Source organism: Squalius cephalus (genome assembly GCF_949319135.1).
Source record: "Squalius cephalus genome assembly, chromosome: 16".
In the NCBI taxonomy this organism is placed as follows: Eukaryota; Metazoa; Chordata; class Actinopteri; order Cypriniformes; family Leuciscidae; genus Squalius; species Squalius cephalus.
Genome location: NC_137137.1, coordinates 27,889,707 through 27,914,990, shown reverse-complemented (window position 1 = coordinate 27,914,990; position 25,284 = coordinate 27,889,707). Strand labels below are relative to the sequence as shown.

Genomic DNA, 25,284 nt, shown 5'->3' with positions numbered 1-25,284 from the left:
AATGAATAAGGCCTGTTATTATTTTATTTTCCAGTTAGTTTCTTGATCTCGCGTTTCTGAAATGTTTTGCAGATGTGCTGTTAAGTGGACAAACTTTTTGAGGACTTGTAAAACTCGGAAGATTAATAATCCCCTAAAATCGCCAAAGGTTTTGAAATGTTGACTATATTCCAGTGTTCTTATTACTGTATAGATTTCATACTACATTGCTATGGAAATAAGCCTGTTGTTCAAATGAACCTGATTATGCCCTTGGGCGCTTGAGTAGCCTAAATAAATAAATTAAATATGTGGCAGCCGTTGTGTGCAGTAAACTTTCCTTTAACAAGCCTGTTGTAGCCTACTGTGATGACCAGTTATAGTTTTAGTGCTAGTAAGCCTATTTAAAGGTGCAGATTAATTCAGGTAGGACTGTGTGTAGACATATTTTATGATGTGTATTATGAGGTGGTCCGCGAAAATTCTTGATTACAAATAGTGGTCCACACACTCAAAAAGTTTGAGAACCCCTGGTATAGACATACTTTGCACCTCAGCTTTTTTAATGAATGCTCAAAGAAAACATGATGGATACATATTTTGCTGTTGCTTTCCATTTTATCAGGTAGTTGTTGCAGCCTCAATTCAGTATACAGCATCCCTATATGCATCAACTAGGCTATTTTAATTGCATATTATCATATGCTACCCTAGTCAAAAAATAGTATACTTAAATACAATTTATTGTACTTAAGTATAACTAAATGTATTTGTGGCACACTATAAATTGGTATACTTAAAGTCTATTAAATTGGAACAACTAATTTTGTACCGCCATGTCATCCAAGATGTTAATGTCTGTCTTTCTTCAGTCGAAAATAAATTAAGGTTTTTAAGAAAAACATAAGTCCATATAGTGGACTTCAATGGGGTACAACAGTTTAAAGGTCCAAATTGCAGTTTCAATTCAGCTTCAAAGTGCTCTATATGATCCCAGCTGAGGAATAAGGCTCTTATCTAGCAAAACGATCTGTCATTTTCTAAAAGGAAATACACATTTATATACTTTTTAACCACAAATGCTTGTCTTGCACTAGCTCTGCAATGCATTAACAAAACAGTGTTAACAAAAACGTGAATCTCTAAAGATGATGACAACTTGCACAAGCGTACGTGTTCAGTGTATGGTGTTTCATAGGCATCTAACGGCCTGGCAGCAGAATACAGCATTTTTAGTCGTATTCGCAAATCCGTGAGAATGGGGATCGGTTTGACAATGGTGTCTGTCACATTGTCAGTCTGTTTTTTCTGTTGATTTCTGTCTTTGTCTGTGTTCTATCAATTAGTTCAGCAGGCTGCTCCATAAAACAAGATTAGAATACAAGCCAGGCTTATTTTGGTTAGTCAGACTTATTGTCAGTTGATTCTGTTTCATAAGCAAACTTAAAATATTTCAAACGCAGTTACTCTGGCAACTTATGCTGGGAAACTAACCTGGTCCAGGGCAGGCTAAGCCTCAGTTGTTACACACATCCTCTAACACTGACCGTCAGGAACACAATGATATTACCACTGACACTCTCTCATACCATTATTGGACTTTATTAACCACTGTTAGTCCAAAAATAAATACACAGTAGAAAATCAACTTAAATAAGGCTACAATGATAAATGAGATTGTATTAAAGATTTATGAATACATTTCTCTCTGGTTTTGTTTGGCAGCTGTAGTACATTTTATGCAGAAGAACATTAAATTGAAAATTACAATATAAAAAAAGCTTTTTAAAGCAGTTAAAATCACAAAATTAAAAATAAATTACAAAAGCACAGCATACATTTTAACTGGTAAGATGACTCTAAGATAGTAATTGACCTACAGTATGCCAGGAGCCTACATTTGATTTACCCAATTGTAATTTGGATATTAGATGTGCCAATTTATTTAGAATTTTAAACCTACAAGTGTATTTTTATGATAGCAATAACTGTAAAGGGACTATTGTAATGGGGTAAATCAAATGTAGGCTCTGGCATACTGTAGGTCAATTACTAAGCTTAGAGTCATCTTACCAGTTAAAATGTATGCTGTGCTTTTGTAATTTATTTTTAATTTTGTGATTTTAACTGCTTTAATATATAGGCTATATATATATATATATATATGGGCTCTCCAGGGCTCAGCCCCGGCACATAAGCCTGCTCGTTTGTGCCCTGATGTGCCTGTTTGCAGTCAGTTGCCTACTGGAAATTATGTCACATAAAATTTGATGAAAGTGATGCCTTTGAAAACATATTTCTGATTATAAATGAAAGATTTTTGAAATGGCATGTCTATTTTGTCTCGGCGGAGCTGAGATGAGAACAATCGGAACACGGCCGTATTCTTGTTCAGCTGCTTAATCTCGTTGTCAGTCGACCATGATCGCGCACCGCTCGCGCATACCATGCGCATCTAGGTAGGCTACTACTCAGAACTCCGACCAGGATAAATGTACGCAGCAATATATAATGTATGTTCCTGGGAGATCCGTAGTTGCGCGGGATGTGGAAGCACGCAAAAGTTCCAGAACCTTCTGCTGCCTTGAAAAAAAAAAAAAAAAAAAAAAAAAAAAAACGAGCTGCTGGCCGCCGCTGCAGATCAATTTTGTCAAGTTCAGCACAACGTTGGTTGTACAAAAAGTGCCCTGGCCTTGAATGACAAGGTAAGGAAAATATGTTTGGCACATTGTATGAGTCACTATATCATAACAAGGTAATACAAAGTGTAATCAAGTGATGTCAATTCCAGCGTTATGGCATACCTGTCAACATTTGGGTACCAAAATACGGGAGACCTGGGGGGGTTTCAGTTCAACCACGCGGTTTCATGTCATCTATACATTACACACCCGCCCCATCGCCAAATCATAGAAAAATTCAGTTAAGACAGTTGTCTTCATCTTAACAATACACAACAAATCAATGTACAGAAAAACAGATTTCTAAACTAAGGTATAGGCCACAAATCTGTGAGTACAGTTTGCAAAACTGAACAGGTGATGTTGTGTAATATTCAGTTACTGTAAGAAACTGTTCCAGCGGGTGGAGTTTACTGGTACTGAATATTACACATCACCTGTGTATACTCCATTAACTGGAACAGATTTTCACTGGAACTGAATATTACGTCCAAATATTGTTATGTAATCAATCACCATATTGTTGTGTAACTTCACCTATGGAACAGTATTTCACAATTTTTCACAGGAACTGAATAGCCTATTACAAACAACTATTGCGAAGGAACGATTTACAAAACAACGATTGTGAAAGCGTGCACGGATTATGAAGTTGTTCACTGTTACCTTGTACGTAGTTTTTTTTTTTTTTTTTTCTGTATAGTTTTTAATTTTGTTAATAAATTTTGCATTCTATTTTGGCTTTCTCGTGTGTCCCTATTTTTGTTGTGTCACTTTTGAGCCACAGGGCGAAACGGGTACGGATTGAAAAACCAAAGCAACTGTACGGTTTACAAATCTGAGCACAGCTGAGACTTTTTCTCTGGTACTTTTGGCGTAGGATATTTATTTCCGTCAAGGTCAGACTGTGATGTCAAATGTATTCCCAGGAATGAGTGATGCGCTTTCCGCTTTTAAAGTTTTATAAAATAAGTAAGATATGGCTTGAATGGTTTAAAAGCATTAGCAAGAATAAAAGCGCATCATATAATGTAGGCCTATATAATATTTGCAGTAAAAGCTTGAAATATAAATTCTCAGAAAATGCATTTAATATTGAAACTGTTTATATATTCATACTCCCTTAATAAAGGAGTCCAGTCATTAGAAAAATATCAGTCTACACATGCGTTTTATATTTAATATGAGGGAAATAGGCTACACATGCCGTGGACGTGACTCAAAAAAATCTTTAACTTTTAGGTGGCAAAATATTTTTTTGTAATTCTGTGAATTACACTGCGCAAACCAAAGTACTACCCACCAGATGAAGAAGGGTCGGCTCTCCACAGAACATAACATATTCATTTTATTTTATTTTTCATGTTCGCATTTATGAGGAAAAAACAATGTTACGGACGGGACAGTTCTCCGTTACGGACATGACCGCTCTGAAAGCGGCACTAAAAGACTGTTTAAAACTTTCACTGAGACCTCAAACAGAAAGCACAAAGCCTTTCTTTAAAATGAATTTCGTTTTGTATTAATGATATCTTAATTTTAATCAATGTTTCATCAACCAATTGCCAGGATTTAATAATTAAGAAGTAAATATAGCAGACAATAGATAAACACGACACTGAGGCGCCGGCGCGTGAACTGGAGCTCATCTCATAAATGAACCGAAACTCAGCGTAAGCTAGCCTACTTGCCTGACAGACCTGAGAAATATCTATAGAAAGCTTGAAATGTCTTCTTTTAAACAGAACAATTCAAAACGAAAGAAAACAGACTGCTGCTTGTGTAATCCGTGTGAAATGTGCATTTCTCTCTGGTGCGTTCACTACTGCGAAGATCGCGAGTCAGCATCATCAACTTCATCTATGCAGGGCACTGACACAGAAAACAATTTGTTTATTAATAAACAATTAAAATGTCTCGTTGCTATATTTTACATATTCATAATCATTATTTTGAGGGTTCTTAGTGACCGCTTTTAGGTGCTTTATTGGCAGCGCCACCCTTACATGTTACATGAACGCGTCACCACCGCATCAGCACCCGAAAACAGGAGATTTTTTTCAATCCCTGTTTTGGCAGGGGAAAAACTGATCAGAAAATGTAACGAAAATGTAACGAAACGTTGTAGAAATGTAGTGGAGTAGAAAGTATAATAATTGCTGCAAAATGTAACGAAGTAAAAGTCAAAAGTAGGCCTATGCACTATTGATTCTACTTAAGTAAAGTACAGATAGGTAAAGATACAACTACGTGAAAAATGTAGCCTACTTCAATAAAGTAAACTCAATTTCTCCATTTCTTTGCACAAAACTCTCCAGAAAATGCCATTTAATGGTTTATTTAAAAAAAACATTCCCGGGGGCATACCCCCGGACCCCCTTAGGGAGAGCCCCCCCACATAATAAATCCCAATTTAACCCCTATACATATATATATATATATATATATATATATATATATATATATATATATATATGTATATATGTATATATATATATATGTATATATATATATATATATAGTGTGACGAACGTCCCGAGCAGCGAGCACTCATCAGCGTTGCCCTGGAGAAAGACGCGAAACACCGGCACTCACTCATCATGACTTATTTTCCTCATTTTGCAAGTTCTCCCACTTGAAAATCATGGAGGGGTCTGAAATTGTCATGTAGGTATGTCCACTGTGAGAGACATAATCTAAAAAAAAAAATCCAGAAATCACAATATATGATTTTTTAACTATTTATTTGTATGATACAGCTGCAAATAAGTATTTGAACATCTGTCTATCAGCTAGAATTCTGACCCTCAAAGACCTGTTAGTCTGCCTTTAAAATGTCCACCTCCACTCCATTTATTATCCTAAATTAGATGCACCTGTTTGAGGTTGTTAGCTGCATAAAGACACCTGTCCACCCCATACAATCAGTAAGAATCCAACTACTAACATGGCCAAGACCAAAGAGCTGTCCAAAGACACTAGAGACAAAATTGTACACCTCCACAAGGCTGGAAAGGGCTACGGGGAAATTGCCAAGCAGCTTGGTGAAAAAAGGTCCACTGTTGGAGCAATCATTAGAAAATGGAAGAAGCTAAACATGACTGTCAATCTCCCTCGGACTGGGGCTCCATGCAAGATCTCACCTCGTGGGGTCTCAATGATCCTAAGAAAGGTGAGAAATCAGCCCAGAACTACACGGGAGGAGCTGGTCAATGACCTGAAAAGAGCTGGGACCACCGTTTCCAAGGTTACTGTTGGTAATACACTAAGACGTCATGGTTTGAAATCATGCATGGCACGGAAGGTTCCCCTGCTTAAACCAGCACATGTCAAGGCCCGTCTTAAGTTTGCCAATGACCATTTGGATGATCCAGAGGAGTCATGGGAGAAAGTCATGTGGTCAGATGAGACCAAAATATAACTTTTTGGTCATAATTCCACTAAACGTGTTTGGAGGAAGAAGAATGATGAGTACCATCCCAAGAACACCATCCCTACTGTGAAGCATGGGGGTGGTAGCATCATGCTTTGGGGGTGTTTTTCTGCACATGGGACAGGGCGACTGCACTGTATTAAGGAGAGGATGACCGGGGTCATGTATTGCGAGATTTTGGGGAACAACCTCCTTCCCTCAGTTAGAGCATTGAAAATGGGTCGAGGCTGGGTCTTCCAACATGACAATGACCCGAAGCACACAGCCAGGATAACCAAGGAGTGGCACTGTAAGAAGCATATCAAGGTTCTGGCGTGGCCTAGCCAGTCTCCAGACCTAAACCCAATAGAGAATCTTTGGAGGGAGCTCAAACTCCGTGTTTCTCAGCGACAGCCCAGAAACCTGACTGATCTAGAGAAGATCTGTGTGGAGGAGTGGGCCAAAATCCCTCCTGCAGTGTGTGCAAACCTGGTGAAAAACTACAGGAAACATTTGACCTCTGTAATTGCAAACAAAGGCTACTGTACCAAATATTAACATTGATTTTCTCAGGTGTTCAAATACTTATTTGCAGCTGTATCATACAAATAAATAGTTAAAAAATCATACATTGTGATTTCTGGATTTTTTTTGTTTTAGATTATGTCTCTCACAGTGGACATGCACCTACGATGACAATTTCAGACCCCTCCATGATTTCTAAGTGGGAGAACTTGCAAAATAGCAGGGTGTTCAAATACTTATTTTCCTCACTGTATATACACTTTATTATGTCTTTCAATTCAAAAACATTTAACACAATTAAACAAATGGACAGTTCATTTAAAGACATAATATTTTCCCCCAGTAAATATTCCTTACTTTTCCGTCTACTTTTTTCTTTTGTGATAATACCCACCAACACATAGCCTAAAAAATACATAATTAGAACAATAACCAATAAGTACATAGTTAGATATTTTTACATATGAAAAAAAGAGAAAAAATACTATATAAAAAATATATATATATAAATGAATGTTAATAAAAAGTAAAAAATTCACATATTTATATCAAACTTTTAATGACACATAATTCCTAATATTTTTTAAATATCAACTATTCAATATTAAATAAGTAAATAAATAAAATAACAAATAACTATAATTAAAAGATATATAAAAATGTAGTTAATGTAGGCTAATATGTAGCCTATTCCTTTATTTTATGGAATATTCTTTGATTTTAGAGTTGCACATTATCTTTTCAAACTGTATACTTTTGCTCTTAATTTCATGTTATCTTCTCCATAGTGCACTTTAGAAACTAAATCTAACCAATCATTTAAAACTGGGGATTCTTGCTTTCTCCAAAAAAAATAAATAAATAAATAAACTGCATTAAAAGCTGTAATTCTCAGCATTCTAAATAAGTATAAGTCATCTTTATTAAGTAGCATAGGTCCTATACCCAAAACTATATTTGTATCTTTATTATATTTGGTTTCTTAAAAAAATTCTTCCCTGAATTAGGCTACTTCTGTTCAATCTTTTTATTATTGTAAGTATAAAATATATGAGTGTAATGAGCTATAAGTTCACTGCAACTTATCCAACATCCTAAAGATAAATTATTATAATTATAAGATATTTCTGGAGTTATAAAATATTGCATATTAATTTTCCAAGCAAAATGTATATTTTAGTAAGAATTATTGCGCTCATATTTGGCACGCATGCGCGCAGTAGCGCTGAAGTTTAGCAGCAAAATGGAAATATTTGCACTACTTTCTAACATTTACAGATGGACCGGTGAAATGTAAATTTTGCACTGAGGGAAAAAAAAAAAAATGTCTCAAACGTATAAAACAGCACAAAATATACGCTGTTTGATGGTGGATCGATTTGATCCACGATCGACCTCTAGTCTAGGGGCCCGTTCTTCGTACGTTGCTTAAAACATCCGAGATCAAATTACACATCCAAGATGATATCATCGTGCTAATCATGATCTGGCTAATTGGGTTCTTCGAACACACCTGTTGTTTATGATTCGTTTTGCTGGATTGAGTTATCTGAGATAATTGCGCGTTCATGCGTTGGTTTAAAAGGGGATATGTATCGATAGTAGAAACATTGATCAGCAACGCTATTGGCTGCTCAGCGTGGCCAAAGAGCGGGCTCAGTTTTTCTCCTCAGCAGAGCAAGAACTAATAGTCGAAGTTTATTCGGAATTTTAATGTTTAATCAAAACGCCAGGGAACACCTCAAAGTCTGCAAAAGCCAGGAGAGAGGGCTGGCAAAAAGTAGCAGACAATTTAAATCCGTTAGAAGTGGTCATGTTAGATGTTTTTATCACTTATTAGCCTATATATTTGTATTTTAATAATTGCACAACTACTTTGTTCATTGTAATGTCAGAGTCACCACACTAGAACATGGGAACAAATAAAAGTGAAGTAAAAAATACTCTACATAATGGTAATTTTTAGTTATATTATAGTCTCTTTTATAAAAGGCACTGTTAAATAAATGGTTGTCTGTTTATAAAAGCAACCAAGAAAAAGGCTGAGAAAAAAAAAAGATCTTAGTAGCCTACACTGTAAAATATTTTTTTTTGCATTAAATTAAGGCCATATAGTCATTTCAACTGTTAAATCCTGATTAATGATGAATTGCTTTGATTTGTGAAAGTGAAAACTGATAAACTTATGTGAAAATATTTTGCCATGAGTTATCACATTTCTCTTATGAGAGGTTCTCTCGTATTGTGTAAGTTGCTTACGCTACGGGTAAAGTCATCTTTTCTCGAGATCTGAAGCCAAAAAATTACCCTTAATTTTGTATTTATTGTCAACGCAGTGTGGCAGCCAGCAGACCATCGCAGGCTGTATAAGCGTGCTCATTGGCTGTCCTGCGGCAACTGCAGCAGCCTACCGGTGAGCCCTGCCAGAATGGGTGTGGCTTAGCGTATATAAGGAAGGGCTCAACAGGCTGAACTCTGATTTTCATCTCTTCAGCGAAGCTCTCCGCATCGCTGGATCTTTGAGAGAAGCCGCTGCCGTCGAAGCAAGCGACAGTGCAAGCTTAGGACAGCTATGCTATCAAGCGTCATATCCTTTTTCTGCTGTGTGTGTTCGCCGCTGCGACACACACTCTCTCTTCTTCTAAAAGAGAAATTTCCAACGAGACGTTGTTTCAAATGCCTCGCACTCTTCCCGCTCTCTCTCTCTCTCTGTTCTAGCCGCGCAAACTGCGCCGTTCACAAGGGATGTCAGAAGCGGACGGTCACGGGGCTAGTTTTCTTTACGTTACAAGAAAGCTACCCCGCCTTCGCGCCCCGTTCACGTGCGCGTCACTCATCAGCGAAGGAGAAAAGAGAGTGTTTTAGTCCTGCCGAGGCCGGACCAACCTCCATTTCTCACACATTTCTCAGTCCCCTCTTTAGTTTCAGGCGACTGGAAATATCAATATTGCAGTAAACGAGCCTGTTATATTACATGCACGCCTGCAAACATGATGACGCAGAACATATTGACGCTCTCTGGCTAACTCGCCCCTCTTCCCGCTCTCTCTCTCTCTGTTCAAGCTGCGCAAACTGCGCCGTTCACAAGGGATGTCAGAAGCGGATGGTCACGGGGCTAGCTTTCTGTACGCTACAAGAAAGCTACCCCACCCCCGTTCGCGCGCGTCGCTGGAAATGTCAATATTGCAGTAAACGAGCCTGTTATATTACATGCACGCCTGCAAACAAACGCCGACGCAAAACATGATGACGCTCTCTGGCTACTCGCCCCTCTTCCCGCTCTCTCTCCCTTTGCTTGTGCCGCGCAAACTGTGCCGTTCACAAGGGTTGTCAGAAGCGGACGGTCGCGGGGCTAGCTTTCTTTACGTTAGAAGAAAGCTACCCCGCCCTCGCGCCCCGTCGCATGAGTCACTCACCGACGAAAGGAGGAAAGAGAGTGTTAGTCCCGTCGAAGCCGGACCAACCTCCATTTCTCACACATTTCTCAGTCCCCTCTCAAGTTCAGGCGACTGGAAATATCAATATTGCTGTAAACGAGCCTGTTATAATACATGCACGCCTGCAAACAAACGCCGACACAGAACATGATGACGCTTTCTTATATGCTCGCGCTAACTGAAAACGTATGTGTTTTCCCCCTGTGGCTCAGTGACGAAATCTTAGGCTTTCGCGCCAGAGACCCATGTTCAAATCCTGGCTCTGGCGGCAGATAAAAATTATGCTGTTTGCTTCTCCCTCCCGCTCTCAGGATGGTGCTTGAATATGTATGAGCGTCTAAACATATGAGCCTTCAAAGCATTTAGCTCTGTCAGTCCCCTTAAGAAGGCGACTGCAGATGTGTATTTTGCACTCAACGAGTGCGTACAACCCGCTCACCTGCACCCAAACACCGTTTCTACGGCAACCCAGAGAAATCTCATAAGAGTACAATTCTGGTTATCCGGCTCACGCCGATGGTGTCTTGAGTGTAGAAATGTGCCCGCTTCCCAGTGTTCACCCCTACACACAAGCACAGTTCCCCCTGTGTCATTCACTCATGCAGAGCCCACTCTAGAGCTGGCATATGCCGCTCGAGTGTTGAATGTAGGAAATGTGCCCATGTAACGGGTACTTGAGACTCACTAGCCAATATTAATATGTCAGTAATATTAGCTATAATAAATTAAATAAATAACTATTGAAATAAACAGTTTAAGCTAGTTAGATCACAAAAGTCTAAATTCGGCTACAGGAGCTGGTAGTCAGTAATAACACAGAACCATGAATTTAAATTTAGTACAGGTACCATGTATTGAAAAGTGATTAAACAAAATATTTACAAACAAAAATAATGAAAATAGAAAAAGAACCCAAAATAGTTAGACTACAGTTGAATCAGTTATAGTTAAGTGCACTTTGTGGTTATTGTTCAATTAAGATATGACAATAGAAATCACAACAAATGCCACACACAAGAAACAAAAAGAAAAAAAAACTGTCCCAGCGATATTGGTTTCTTCAAGACCAACGCAACAACCCACAAGAGGTTTATAAAAGTCTGTATTGGTAAGTCCATAGGTTATTGTTCATTAAGGGGAAAGATGTGCATGTGGGACTGAAGCGCTAGTCTATGGAGAAGTGTGTGGGTAACAGGCTGCGGACAACCTTCCTACCAGACCAGTAGGGTGGCTGTTCAGTGGATGCTGCACAGATGGTAGGCTCCCAGCCGTAGTAGTTCAGCTCGCCATCATTCATCCCCAAACAGAGAAAAAAACCTGGCCTGTAGTGCAACAACAGGACCAGTAAATAATAAGGCTAAGTTGGAACTAAATTTGCATTAAACTTTAACTAATTCCACACTCAAATATAATTTCCATGAGTACACAATTCTAAATCATTACAAAATAAATCAAATGTACAAACTATAAATAAACATTAAGTGCTTGACAACACAGTCAAAAATGCAATATCAAAGTTGTATTGCCTGCACAAAAATAAAAAAATCCAACAGTACTGTAATATGATTTCCTTAGTGCATGTAAACACACCTAGTACAAACAAATCTATTTATAAATAGATTTGTAAAGACTTCACAACAGCATAAAATGAATCAAAACCATTTGTTTAGAGCAGCCAATGCCAATGTTAAAGCTAACGCTAATACTAATGTTCAGTGCTGCTGACTTACATGTTAACCTCCAGCATGTAGTTCATTCATTCATTCAGATTACTCACCAGTTCCTCTATGTAACCATAACCTGATGGCGGCGACGGATTCCCTGCAGCCAATAAGTTGTTCTAAAAAGTCACAATGATCTGCTTAACTTAAAAGCATGAATCGAACACAAGAGTGAATAGTTTGTAAAACACAAACCTGTCCACAGCTGTCGATCAGCTTCCCCACACCTCTGAATGAGTAAGACACCGCAATCTAGTTAAATACTCGTGATCAAATGCGCGATTGGCTAAACAGTCACATGACTGAGGTTGCGTGAGGTCACAGGCACGTACTCCACACAGGCAATTAAAGGGACAGGGACGGTAGAACCAGTATACAAGCATTTAATATATATTGACAGATTTTAACCTGGGTTACACTCACAAAACAGTGCCCACACCTACTCACTGCCCGCTCTGCTACACTTTTATCCCAGGGTACAAAACCTATAAAGCCGACACACCGGCTATGTTGTAAGTCTTGTGTCCGCCCGTGAGCTCCCACGCTTACTGATAAACACAACACATCCGCTTTGTCAGTCCCCTTAAGAAAGGCTACTGCAGAAGTGTATTTGGCAGCCAACGAGCCAGTAATACTACCCACTCGCCTGCACGCAACCGCCGTTTTCACGACGACCCAGAGAAATCTCAAAAAGAGTGTAATGCCTAGGTATCCGGCTCACGCCGTTGGTGTTTTAAGTGTAGAAAATGTGCCCACGTCTCAGTGTTCACCCCTACACACAAGCACGATAACCCCCGTGTCTCTCACAGAGCCCACTCTCATAAAGCTGGCAATGCCGCTCGAGTGTTAAATGTAGGAAATGTGCCCACGAACCTGTGCCCACACCTACTCACTGCCCGCTCCGTTACATGGCCAAAGTTACCTCTTACCGGTCACGTTATGAATGTAAGTCCTGTGCCCGCTCACAAGCGCTCACACTTACTGACAAACACTTTACCCCTGGCGCTGCTTGTGCGTCCCGGTTTTCCCACAAAATGCTCCCCGTCCAAAGCAACCGGGACATCATGTGTAAAACGACCAGCCATCGCTGTCAGCGAGCCGACGTATTCAAGCACCGAGAGCGCGTGCTCTGCGCCCATGCCTCTGATTCAGGTTCTCGACCTCACGAAGTGCGGCGATTGAAACCCGGAGGCCATTCTGCCCATAGCTGTACATGCAGAAGCATGGGAAGCTATTCCAGGTGTGTCAGAATGGGTGCTGAGCACAGTAAAACAGGGCTATTCGCTGCAGTTCGCTCGCCGTCCCCCGCGCTTTCGAGCACGGAACCGAGACGAGAGTGAATATGGAAGTAGCACACCTACTACGCGCAGAAATTGCAAAACTGCTGTGCAAAGGGGCCATACAACCGGTACCTCCTTCTCTGAGCGAGTCAGGCCGTTAACAGAGTAACAGCCGTTACTTCCTCATGCCCAAGAAGGACGGAGCTCTCAGACCTATCTTAGATCTGAGATATTTGAACAAAGCTCTCAGGAGAAGACCGTTCAAAATGCTCACAACCAGACAGATACTCGCGCAAATTCGCCAGAGGGACTGGTTTATTTCTCTCGATCTGAAAGACGAATACTTTCAGATTCAGATAATACCCCGTCACAGGCCATTCTTGAGATTCGCCTTCGACGGTCAGGTATATCAATACACCGTCCTTCCGTTCGGCCTGTCTTTAGCACCCCGTACATTTACGAAGTGCATGGACGCGGCTCTCGCTCCCCTGAGAAATCGGGGTATGCGTTTTTTGAACTATCTGGACGATTGGCTGATTCTGGCACAGTCAGAGATAGAACTTATATCTCACAGTGCTTCTCAGCCATCTGGAAAGCCTGGGTCTTACGGTTAACTGGACCAAGAGCTCATTACTGCCCAGTCAGTCAGTCTCTTTTCTGGGAACAGAGCTGGACTCTGTGGCTATGACGGCCCGCTTGTCGACACAGCGTGCGCGCCGTGTTCGACACCTGGCTGCGTCTTTCCAGAAGGGCAGCATTGCTCCTCTGAGAACATTTCAGAGAATGGGCTGTATGGCGTCAGCTGCAGCAGTGCTTCAGCTGGGCTTACTGCGTGGAACGCAACGCTGGCTGAACGCTCGAGTGCCTCACCGAGCTTGGGCTTCCGGCGGCATACGAATCAGAGTGACCCAGAGCTGCGTTTCAGCCCTGGGGCCCTGGTTAGCGGCCGACTGGTACCAGCGAGGAGTGACGATGGGAGCTGTCTCGTACTGAAAGGTCATCTCGACGGACGCCTCCAACTTAGGTTGGGGCGCTCTCTTTGAGGGCAGACCGGTCTTTGGCCTGTGGTCAGACCAGGAGAAATGCCTTCATATAAACTGTCTGGAGATGATAGCGGTCGAGAACGTGCTAAAGCGTTTCCTCCCACACATACGGGGCCACCATGTTCTAGTCCGCACGGACAACATGTCCGTGGTGTCCTACGTGAACCACCAGGGCAGTGTCAGATCCAGGAATCTCTGCAAACTGACAGAACGCCTTCTCGTGTGGACTCATTACTCGTCGCGCTCTCTGAGAGCCGCGCATGTACCGGGCCACAGGAATGTCGGCCCAGACAGACTGTCCAGGGACAACATCCCCCCGGGAGAATGGTCCCTGCACCCTCAGACAGTCCAGTCACTGTGGCGCCTTTTCGGCAAAGCGGAAGTCGACCTTTTTGCGTCGAAAGACAACGCTCATTGCCCGAGGTTCCTCTCGAAGAGCGAGGACGCGCCAAACCTGGCCCAGCTGCCTGCTGTACGCTTTCCCTCCGATCTCGCTGTTACCACAGGTAATCAAGAGGATCAGGAAAACGCGCCACTCAGTGCTCCTCATAGCCCCGCGATGGGAGAACCAAACCTGGTTCCCAGAGCTGGTGAGGCTGTCGCACGTAGCCCCATGGCCGATCCCGGTGAGGAAAGATCTTCTCTCTCAAGCCAGTGGATCGATTTGGCATCCCCATCCAGAGCGCTGGTCTCTGTATGCGTGGATAATCAACGGATACCCGTTGCCTTACCAGAAGGGGTCGTGAACACAATCACACAGTCTAGAGCTCCTTCTACGAGAAGACTCTACACGTCTAAATGGTCAGTGTTCTCCAAATGGTGCACTAAAAAGAGTCTGGACCCACGCACGTGTGGGGTTTCGTGGGTGCTTTCCTTCCTTCAAGAGCTGTTGGACAAGGCCAGGTCCCCTTCCACGCTCAAAGTGTATGTTGCGGCTATTGCAGCGTTCGCGGAGTCGACGCGCAGCCGTGCAATTGGAAGGAACGAGCTCATCATCCGCTTCCTTAGAGGAGCCAGGAGGATGAATCCCCCGCGGCCCCCTTCGGTTCCGATTTGGGATCTTTCTTTGGTCCTAGAGGCCCTGAAAGTGTATCTCTTTGAACCGTTAGAATCCGTGGACCTAAAGTACCTCTCGCTCAATACCGTTTTTCTGATAGCTCTGTCATCAGTCAAACGTGTGGGGGATCTACACGCGCTCTGTTAGCCCCGCATGTCTCGAGTTTGGACCAAATGATTCTAAAGTTATCCTCAAACCGAGACATGGTTACGTCATCAAGGCGATTGGCACTCCCTTTAGAGCGCAGATCATCTCCCTATCGGCTCTGCCAGCATCCGATAGCGAGGGCAGTGATAACCTCCTATGCCCCGTCAGGGCGCTGAGAGTTTACATCACGCGCTCCGCCGCCTTCAGGCATTCTGAGCAGCACTTTGTTTCATTTGGTGGGTGCACCAAGGGTCTCGCCGCCTCGAAACATAGCCTGTCCAGATGGATAGTGGACGCTATCGCAGCAGCTTATGCATCCAAACACCTGCAGTGCCCTATGGGCATCAGGGCCCATTCCACTAGAGGCATGGCTTCATCGTGGGCTTGGTCCAGCGGGATTTCTATTCACGACATTTGTATGGCAGCAGGCTGGGCCTCCCCCTCTACATTCATTAGGTTTTATAACCTGGAAGTTCCCAACTTGCAGGCTAAACTTTTATCAGTCTAGGTGATGTGTATGTTCTGCCCAGTTGTTCATGTGCAGGCTACTCTCATGTGACTACTAGCTCTTCTGGTTGAGCTGCACAAAGGGGTGATATTCTCTATACATAGACCGGCGGAGCCACTCTATAATTCCCTATGATGTGCTTATGTACTTGTGCCGGCCCGCGTTGCTGGCCGCCTGTTCCCCACACGTTTATACATAGACCGGCGGAGCCGCTCTGTATTCCTATGAAGTGCTTATTACATGTGCTGGCCCGCGTTGCTGGCCGCCTGTTTCTCACATGTTTTTGTGTTCCCCGGGCTTTCCCTGGGACTCATGCAGTGGATGCTCGGCGTGCACGGCGTTGACAAGGGGTTCCCATAACGTAAGCAACTTACGCAATACGAGAGAGCCTCTCGTAAGAGAACGTACTCGGTTACCTAACGTAACCTCGGTTCTCTCTAGAAGAGGGAACGAGTATTGCATAACCTGCCGTGCTCGCGCCATGAGCTTATTCGCTTCAGTCAATGAAAATCAGAGTTCAGCCTGTTGAGCCCTTCCTTATATACGCTAAGCCACACCCATTCTGGCGGGCTGTGACGCGTGGAGGGCGCGACGTCACGCAGGGCTCACCGGTAGGCTGCTGCAGTTGCCGGAGGACAGCCAATGAGCATGCTTATACAGCCTGCGATGGTCTGCTGGCTTCCGCACTGCGTTGACAATAAATACAAAATTAAGGATAATTTTTTGGCTTCAGATCTCGAGAAAAGATGACTTTACCCGTAGCGTAAGCAACTTACGCAATACTCGTTCCCTCTTCTAGAGGTTACGTTAGGTAACCGAGTACGTTTTCCCAAGTGTAGTTCATTGTAATGACATTGTGTTTTCCTCTTTTGTGCACTTTTACATAATACACCAACACTTGTATCTGTTCCCAAGAAAGTGGTGGCTGAAAGTGGTGGTCCCAAGAAAGTGGTGGCTGATTTTAACATTCATATTGATAATAGTACAGATAATAATGCCAAAGAACTTTTTGCACTTTTAGACACTTTTGATCTTACTCAACATGTGAAAGAGCGTACACATACTCATGATCTTAGATCTGGTTATTTCTAAAGGTCTTGATATTTCATCTGTTATGGTTAAAGATCTTGCCCTGTCTGATCATTTTTGTGTCTTTTTTAATCATTTACTACCCTGAATTTGCCAGTAAACTCTGTTTCTATTAAGAAAAGGTACATTAATGAGAGTACCAGTGCTCAGTTTATAGAAGCTATAGCCAGATCCCCAACAATAAGTGTTGAGTCAGTTGATGCTCTCTTGGATCATTTTAATGCTAAAGTATTGAATGTCATCGATCGTGTTGCACCGGTTAAGGTAAAGAGAAATATGAGCAAACAGAAATCACCATGGAGAACCACCATGGCGGTAAACACCCTTAAAAGAGAATGTAGGAAAGCAGAACGCAAGTGGCGGAAAACTAAACTCCAAATTCACTATGACATCTATAAACAAAGCCTTGGCAATTTCAATAATGAGTTATGCAGGGCCAGACAGCAACACATATCGGAAATGATCAATAATAGTATTAATAATACTTTATTGGTTGATTGGTGACTCTATTTATCATGGTTGACAAGCTTATAAATCCAGTACAGCAAATAGCATCAGAATTTACATCCACTATGAAATGTAATGAATTTGCGTGTTTTTTTAGTGAAAAAATTATAAATATTAGACGGATTATCAGTACTACACAGTCTAACACTGATTCTCTACCATCACTACAACCACCAAGACATAACTTGGTTACTATGTCACATTTTAATGTAATCGATCAAAAACTCCTAGAAGAAATAGTTAGACATCTTAAATCTTCCACATGCTGTTTAGACATACTGCCTTAAGACTGTTTTTAAACAATATTTAGCTCTATAGCAGTAGATCTGCACCAAATAGTCAATAGTTCTTTGCAATCAGGCATTTTTCCAACGTCCTTGAAAACCGCTGCCATTAAGCCCATATTAAAAAAGAGAACAATGGATGCTTCTATAATGAACAACTATAGACCTATTTCAAATCTCCCTTTTATAGCCAAGATTATTGAGAAGGCTGTTTTTATTCAACTAAATGAGTTTGTGACTTCAAGTGGTCTTTTAGATAAATTTCAGTCAGGTTTTCGACCACAACATAGTACTGAAACTGCCCTAATTAAAGTTTTAAATGATATACGGCTGAATACTGATTCTGATAAAATAACAGTTCTGGTTCTATTAGATCTCAGTGCAGCATTTGACACTGTAGATCATAGAACTCTTATAGATAGGCTGGAAAACTGGGTAAGAGTCTCTGGGACAGTCCTTGATTGCTTCAGATCTTACCTGTATGGTCGGAATTACTTTGTTACCATCGGAAATTCTGAATCTGATAGGGTGGGTTTGACATGTGGAGTTCCACAGGGATCAGTTCTTGGACCGCTTCTGTTTAATCTCTATATGTTACCTTTAGGCCAGATTCTACATAACAATAACATTAATTACCATAGTTACGCTGATGACACTCAAATATATATGGCTCTTAATTCAGATGATAACAGTTCAATAGATTCTTTGTGCCACTGTATAGACCAAATAAAAACCTGGATGAATCTAAATTTTTTACAACTAAACCAAGATAAAACTGAGGTTATTGTGTTTGGCAACAAAAATTAAAGAATAAGTATTATTAAAGAATTAGATTCTCGGGCCTTTAAAACCAGGGATTAAGTGCGTAATCTTGGTGTTATGATAGATTCAGATCTTACATTTAACAGCCATATCAGAGCGGTCACCAAAACAGCATTCTATCATTTGAAAAATATATCTAGAATCAAAGGCTTGGTGCCTCAAAAAGACCTAGAGAAACTCATCCATGCTTTTATTTCAAGTAGGGTTGATTACTGTAATGGCCTATTAACCGGACTTCCGAATGCTGCTGCTAGATTATTAACCGGGACTAAGAAAATAGAGCACATCACTCCGGTTCTTAAAACTTTACATTGGCTCCCAATCAGTTATAGAATAGTTTTTAAAGTAATGCTTTTAGTTTATAAAGCGCTGAATTGCTTAGGACCTGAGTACATTTCTGAAATGTTTGAAAAATATAAACCAAGCAGGACTTTTAGATCAATGAACTCAGGTCAGCTAGTGGAGCAAAGAGTTAGAACAAAACATGGAGAAGCTGCGTTTAGCGTCTCTGCTGTACACGACTGGAACAAATTACCAGAAGATGTTAGATGCGGCCCAAATGTGTTGATTTTTAAATCCAATTTAAAAACATTTCTTTTTTCACGTGCTTATGATTGAGCTCTTAAACCTAGCTATACTGTTCAGCCTTACAGTTTCTTATGCCATTTTTATCCCATCTTTTAATTTTTTTTTCTTTGTAAAGCACATTGAATTGCTTTGATGTATGAATTGTGCTATATAAATCAATTTTGATTTGATTTGATTTGATTTGAAATATGTGCAGTAAGTGGACATTTTCTAACTTTCCAAAGGAAAGAAAGTATAAGACTTTGTAATGTCCATTTGTTTCCATTGCACTGGACAGTGAATAAACCCTCTCAGATAACTGTCATATGGAGGAACTAGCCTACCTGCAAGTGCATAAATAACTTTACTTAATTTATACTTATATGCTTTATGGCTGCAATATAAGTTGCAGGATTCCACATCTACAGAAAGGCCTACAGAAGAGTCTGCACAGACAGAGGAGACATAGGCCTACAGGTGGGCAGTGTATAGCCAACTTTTCCTTTTTATTTGTTGCATTAGGCATGTGTCTAATATCTCTTGTTGCAGGCACTTGACCACTGGCTTTTCTTTACAAAGAACAATTGAAATAAAACTCAAGGAACTAAGTATATTTGTCTTTTATTAAACGAATGAAATTTCATTTAATTTAATGAAAAGTGTTTTGTTTTTTTTGACAATGTTGTGTAATATGGCACTTGCAAAAATGTCACAGGCCCTGTCAGGTGTGCAACCCTCAGACTTTTCAGACACTGAAATATTCCCTTTAGTTAGCCAAAGTTCATTTCATTGTGTGCCCTTGTCCTGGCTAGAGCTGCATTGTAACTGGTTTGGGTCAGGGAATGGGGTCATAAAACACCTGTCTGCAGGCAGGAACGTTATAATCACCTATGAAAAAAGGCAGTTCTGTTAGGATCAGCATAAGTGTATGTAATACAGTGAGCTTGTTATTTAATTGTGGAACATTCCTTACCACTTTCAAATAATGTGCATAAATGTGAATCTCTGAAAATTCTTAAGTCATGCACAGATCCTGGCCATTTTGCTTTCACATTTGTGATATGGAAGAATTTAGTCAACTGCCTTTTTTTTATTTGATATAATATTACTAATCTGGAATATTAAGAATCACAATAGTAACTGGGCTGCACATTTACATTGTGAACTCCCTTTCTGTTCACATAATCCCCTTCATTGAGGCCTTGATGGCAGTCTATAGTCTAGCCTATAGTCTATGGTACCAATCACGTTAGTGAAGCCTGAGTGACGTATACTGTAATCGGCATGGTCATGACTGCATGATCTTCATAAAAAAATTATGATAGCCTAAAAAAAAAAAAAACTGCTTTGAAAAAAACTGCTTTACAAGATTGGATCTTGGAAGTGGCTTGGAAATGGCACAAAAAAACCTAAAACTGTTTTTTAAACCTAAAAGCGCCAGGTAAACTCCGAATGACACGACAGTCAGCACTTTCCATCAAGTTCTCCGCATCTCCAATAGTGTAAAAGAAAGAGCCACTCGCAAATAATCTTAGGGCAATGCAAACAGTTTGCGCTGTAGTTAAAGCCCGACTCCGACAAGTCGAAAATAAATGTGCGTTTCCAACAAATTAATAATGTAAACGACAATCTCACGAGTCCTTAAGCAGAAACACCTCATCAAACCCAGAGTGACAGGCAAATATTACTGATATACACTCACCTAAAGGATTATTAGGAACACCATACTAATACTGTGTTTGACCCCCTTTCGCCTTCAGAACTGCCTTAATTCTACGTGGCATTGATTCAACAAGGTGCTGAAAGCATTCTTTAGAAATGTTGGCCCATATTGATAGGATAGCATCTTGCAGTTGATGGAGATTTGTGGAATGCACATCCAGGGCACGAAGCTCCCGTTCCACCACATCCCAAAGATGCTCTATTGGGTTGAGATCTGGTGACTGTGGGGGCCATTTTAGTACAGTGAACTCATTGTCATGTTCAAGAAACCAATTTGAAATGATTCGAGCTTTGTGACATGGTGCATTATCCTGCTGGAAGTAGCCATCAGAGGATGGGTACATGGTGGTCATAAAGGGATGGACATGGTCAGAAACAATGCTCAGGTAGGCCGTGGCATTTAAACGATGCCCAATTGGCACTAAGGGGTCTAAAGTGTGCCAAGAAAACATCCCCCACACCATTACACCACCACCACCAGCCTGCACAGTGGTAACAAGGCATGATGAATCCATGTTCTCATTCTGTTTACGCCAAATTCTGACTCTACCATCTGAATGTCTCAACAGAAATCGAGACTCATCAGACCAGGCAACATTTTTCCAGTCTTCAACTATCCAATTTTGGTGAGCTTGTGCAAATTGTAGTCTCTTTTTCCTATTTGTAGTGGAGATGAGTGGTACCCGGTGGGGTCTTCTGCTGTTGTAGCCCATCCGCCTCAAGGTTGTGCGTGGTGTGGCTTCACAAATGCTTTGCTGCATACCTCGGTTGTAACGAGTGGTTATTTCAGTCAAAGTTGCTCTTCTATCAGCTTGAATCAGTCGGCCCATTATCCTCTGACCTCTAGCATCAACAAGGCATTTTCGCCCACAGGACTGCCGCATACTGGATGTTTTTCCCTTTTCACACCATTCTTTGTAAACCCTAGAAATGGTTGTGCGTGAAAATCCCAGTAACTGAGCAGATTGTGAAATACTCAGACCGGCCCGTCTGGCACCAACAACCATGCCACGCTCAAAATTGCTTAAATCACCTTTCTTTCCCATTCTGACATTCAGTTTGGAGTTCAGGAGATTGTCTTGACCAGGACCACACCCCTAAATGCATTGAAGCAACTGCCATGTGATTGGTTGATTAGATAATTGCATTAATGAGAAATTGAACAGGTGTTCCTAATAATCCTTTAGGTGAGTGTATATACTTTTAAGGTTAAAAAAAATACTTGCACTGCTCTAGCAGTTCCTTTAGAAATGTCAAGATATGAACTATGGGACACTTAGCTGCCACTATTCTGTGCTGCTCTCACCACGAAACAAATATATTCCACTTGATCCTGTAAACATATATTGTAGCAGGATTACTCTGAAGAGTGTCAGCGACATTCCGTGGAAGAGTTAGTTCCAGTAAATTGACCCTCTCAAGAGAAAGATCCACAAATTCCAGATTGCTAGGTCCAGAAGTATTATCAGGCTACCCGTCTGTGTCTCTGCGGACTGGAAGCTCGTACTCAAAAAGTGGCCTTGAAAAAGACAAAATTCAGTGCAAGCCCCAGATTATTGTCTGAATGAGAATACACTTTTTGTAATTTAATTTGAACACTAGAGTCTGGACATGGGGCACGAACATTGCTGTGTGCTCCCACGCTTGATGTCGCATCGTTGCCCAGATAAGAAAATCATCTTTATGACAAACCAACCGCAGAGGAATGCAAGTAACCGCAGCGACCGCTTTATTTGCGTGTTTTCTTTTTTGATAAGTCTATACCCTTCTTGTTTTGAACTTTGTGCATGTGTAGTGAATGTTAAATAAGTTAATAATGATAACAAGACTGTTTATCATGGTGATTTGTACAGAGGCTTCGTGGATTCGCACTTAAGCCTAAACAGACAGTGAATGAAAGAGATCGACTGAGCGCGTGTGATTACATGCGTCTGGCTTTGAGGTCAAGTCATATATATTCGTGAAAAGGTTGCCGTGTCCAAAGAAAGCAAAATATTTGTTGTATCACCCTTTTAAAGTTTAAGGGTATTTATCATGAATGGCGACAGCGCTGGTCAGCATTCCACAGTGCAAGGAAGCCGCGGGAAAAATAAATCAGCAAGCCACGCATTGAATCAATGTGATTGGTCTCTATGAATCATCAACTTCAGCGTTACCCATGCGATGCATTGCTGGTCAGCTGAGCCTTGAAAAGTGGAGCTCAAAGTTACAAATAATTAACACCTTGTTTCATTACATCTATCTATCTTTTAATGAATCAGCATTTTTGAAAGTGTTCATTGAATGAACGGTTTAATGACTCACTCAAAGACAGCCCGTTGCTGTAAAAATAACTGCGCGCTGAGTGACAGCCTTTCAATGCGCAGAGACGGTGTTTAGTTCCCTTCCGAGAGGTCTCTCCTATTGCGTAAGTTGCTTACGCTATGGGAAAACTCCTTTTCTCGAGAATATTGAAGCCATTTTTTTAAAACGCAGTGTCGCTGCACAGCACACACAGATGAGCGGCGAGCACGGTCATTGGCTGTGCTGCGGCAACTGCACGAACCTATGACGGGGCGGCTCAGACGCGTAGTCCAATCAGGGCAATTCGCGCCCTGACACGTCAGAGCCCGCCAAGATGGGCGTGGCCAGAGGCTATAAATTGAGCCCATCATCCGTCAGAGTCTTTAGATTAAAATCTCCTTCAGCGAACCACCATTTCGCTGAAACTCCGGATTATTAAGCCTTCGCCGCCGTTGACGAGCATCCAGCGGAATCAGCCCCTGCTTCGCCGGTCTGAGGACGCCGGCTTCCTTCGCCGCCTTCACCCGCTGTTCTGCTGAGCCAATCCGGCGCCGTATCCTTACTAAAACTTTGTGTTCGCCGTCGCGACACATTCTAAAAGAGAAATTTCCAGCGAGGCGTTGTTTCAAATGCCTCACACCAACTGCGCCTCGTGCAGAGGCCCTCTCGTCAGTGGAGACCGCCATATCCTCTGCGCTTCCTGTCTGGGCCGTTACCACGCGGAAGCTGCACTCGCTAAGGGCGGCTGCCCTGAGTGTGACGAGATGGATCTCCCCACCCTGCGGGCTCGGACAGTTACGAGCAATGTTCAGCGCCCGCGGCTATCTTTCTTTACGTTCAGGAAAGCTACCCCGCCCTCGCGCCCCGTTCACATGCGTAACTCACCGGCGAAAGGAGGAAAGAGAGTATTTTAGTCCCGCCGAGGCCGGACCAACCTCCATTTCTCACACATTTCTCAGTCCCCTCTTTAGTTCGGGCGGCTGGAAATGTCAATATTGCAGCAAATGAGCCTGTTATAAAACATGCACACCTGCAAACAAACGCCGACACAAAACATGACGCTTTTACAGAAGACAGACTCTAAAACATGACATTCTCTTCTGCTCACGCTAACTGAAAGCTTATGTCAATTCCCCCTGTGGCGAAATCTAAGGCTTTCGCGCCAGAGACCCGTGTTCGAATCCCGGTTCTGGCGACAGATAAAAATTATACTGCGCTCTTCTCTGAGCTCGCGGCCAGCTTTCTTACATACAGAAAGTGAACCCGCCCCTCGCGCCCTCCCGTTCACATGGCGGGGCTCGAGTATTTATGAGCGTTTAAACATATGAGCCCACGCCGGCCCTGCCCCCGCGTGGCTCACTTTTTACAGAGACAGACTTTATTCTCCTGTGCTTATCCACACCCCTTCTGTGGCTCAGTGGTGGAATCTGAGACTTAAGCGCCAGAGACCCGCGTTCAAATCTCGGCTGCGCTGAATCTTTTCACCAAAGTGAACAAGCTCACGCCGGCCCCGCCCCCGCGTGACTCCCTCTCTTTGGCAGCGTCCGAAGACGGGGTTGGTCGGGTTCAACTTTGACCCCGCCTCCCATGTAATCCCAGCAATATATGCTCCCCTGCAAATATAAGCTGTTCCACATTCCCCAGTACTCTTCTACAGGTGGCTGGAAATGTCAATGTTGTAGTCAATGGGCCTGTTACAAAACACTCACCTGCAAACAGACGCCGGTTTTACGATGACGCAAATAAAGCAAAAAAAAAAAAGAGCTCTTTTCTGTCTGTCATATGTAGGTTACGTGCCCACTACAAAGTACGCACCCCTACACACAAGCACTGTTCCCACAGTTTCAAACTTTTCTCCAGCTCACGCTGGAAGTTTAATAAACGTAGCACGTGTGCCTACTGTGATGTATGCACCCCTACACACAAGCACTGTTTCCACAGTCTCAAACTTTCCTCCAGCTCACGCTGGAAGTTTCATAAATGTAGCGCCTGTGCCTACTGTCATGTACGCACCCCTGCACACAAGCACTGTTCCCACAGCCACAAATATTTCCCCGGCTCACGCGGGAAGTTTAATAAAAGTAGCGAGCGTGCCTGCCTTACAACACGCACCCCTACACACATACTGTCAACTCGACGCTCACTCTCCCCCCAACCAGCGCGGGAGAGACAATAAATATAGATTGTGTGCCCACTCTTCAGCGCGCACATCTACACATA

At 42.1% G+C, this 25,284-nt stretch overlaps 1 protein-coding gene across 3 annotated transcripts in view; it reads right to left on the bottom strand.

The window, feature by feature from the left end:
- Positions 1–25,284, bottom strand: part of LOC307174051 (proline-rich transmembrane protein 3) — a 50,351-nt gene that overhangs the window by 12,525 nt on the left and 12,542 nt on the right. The gene's annotated exons all lie outside the window — the stretch shown is intronic.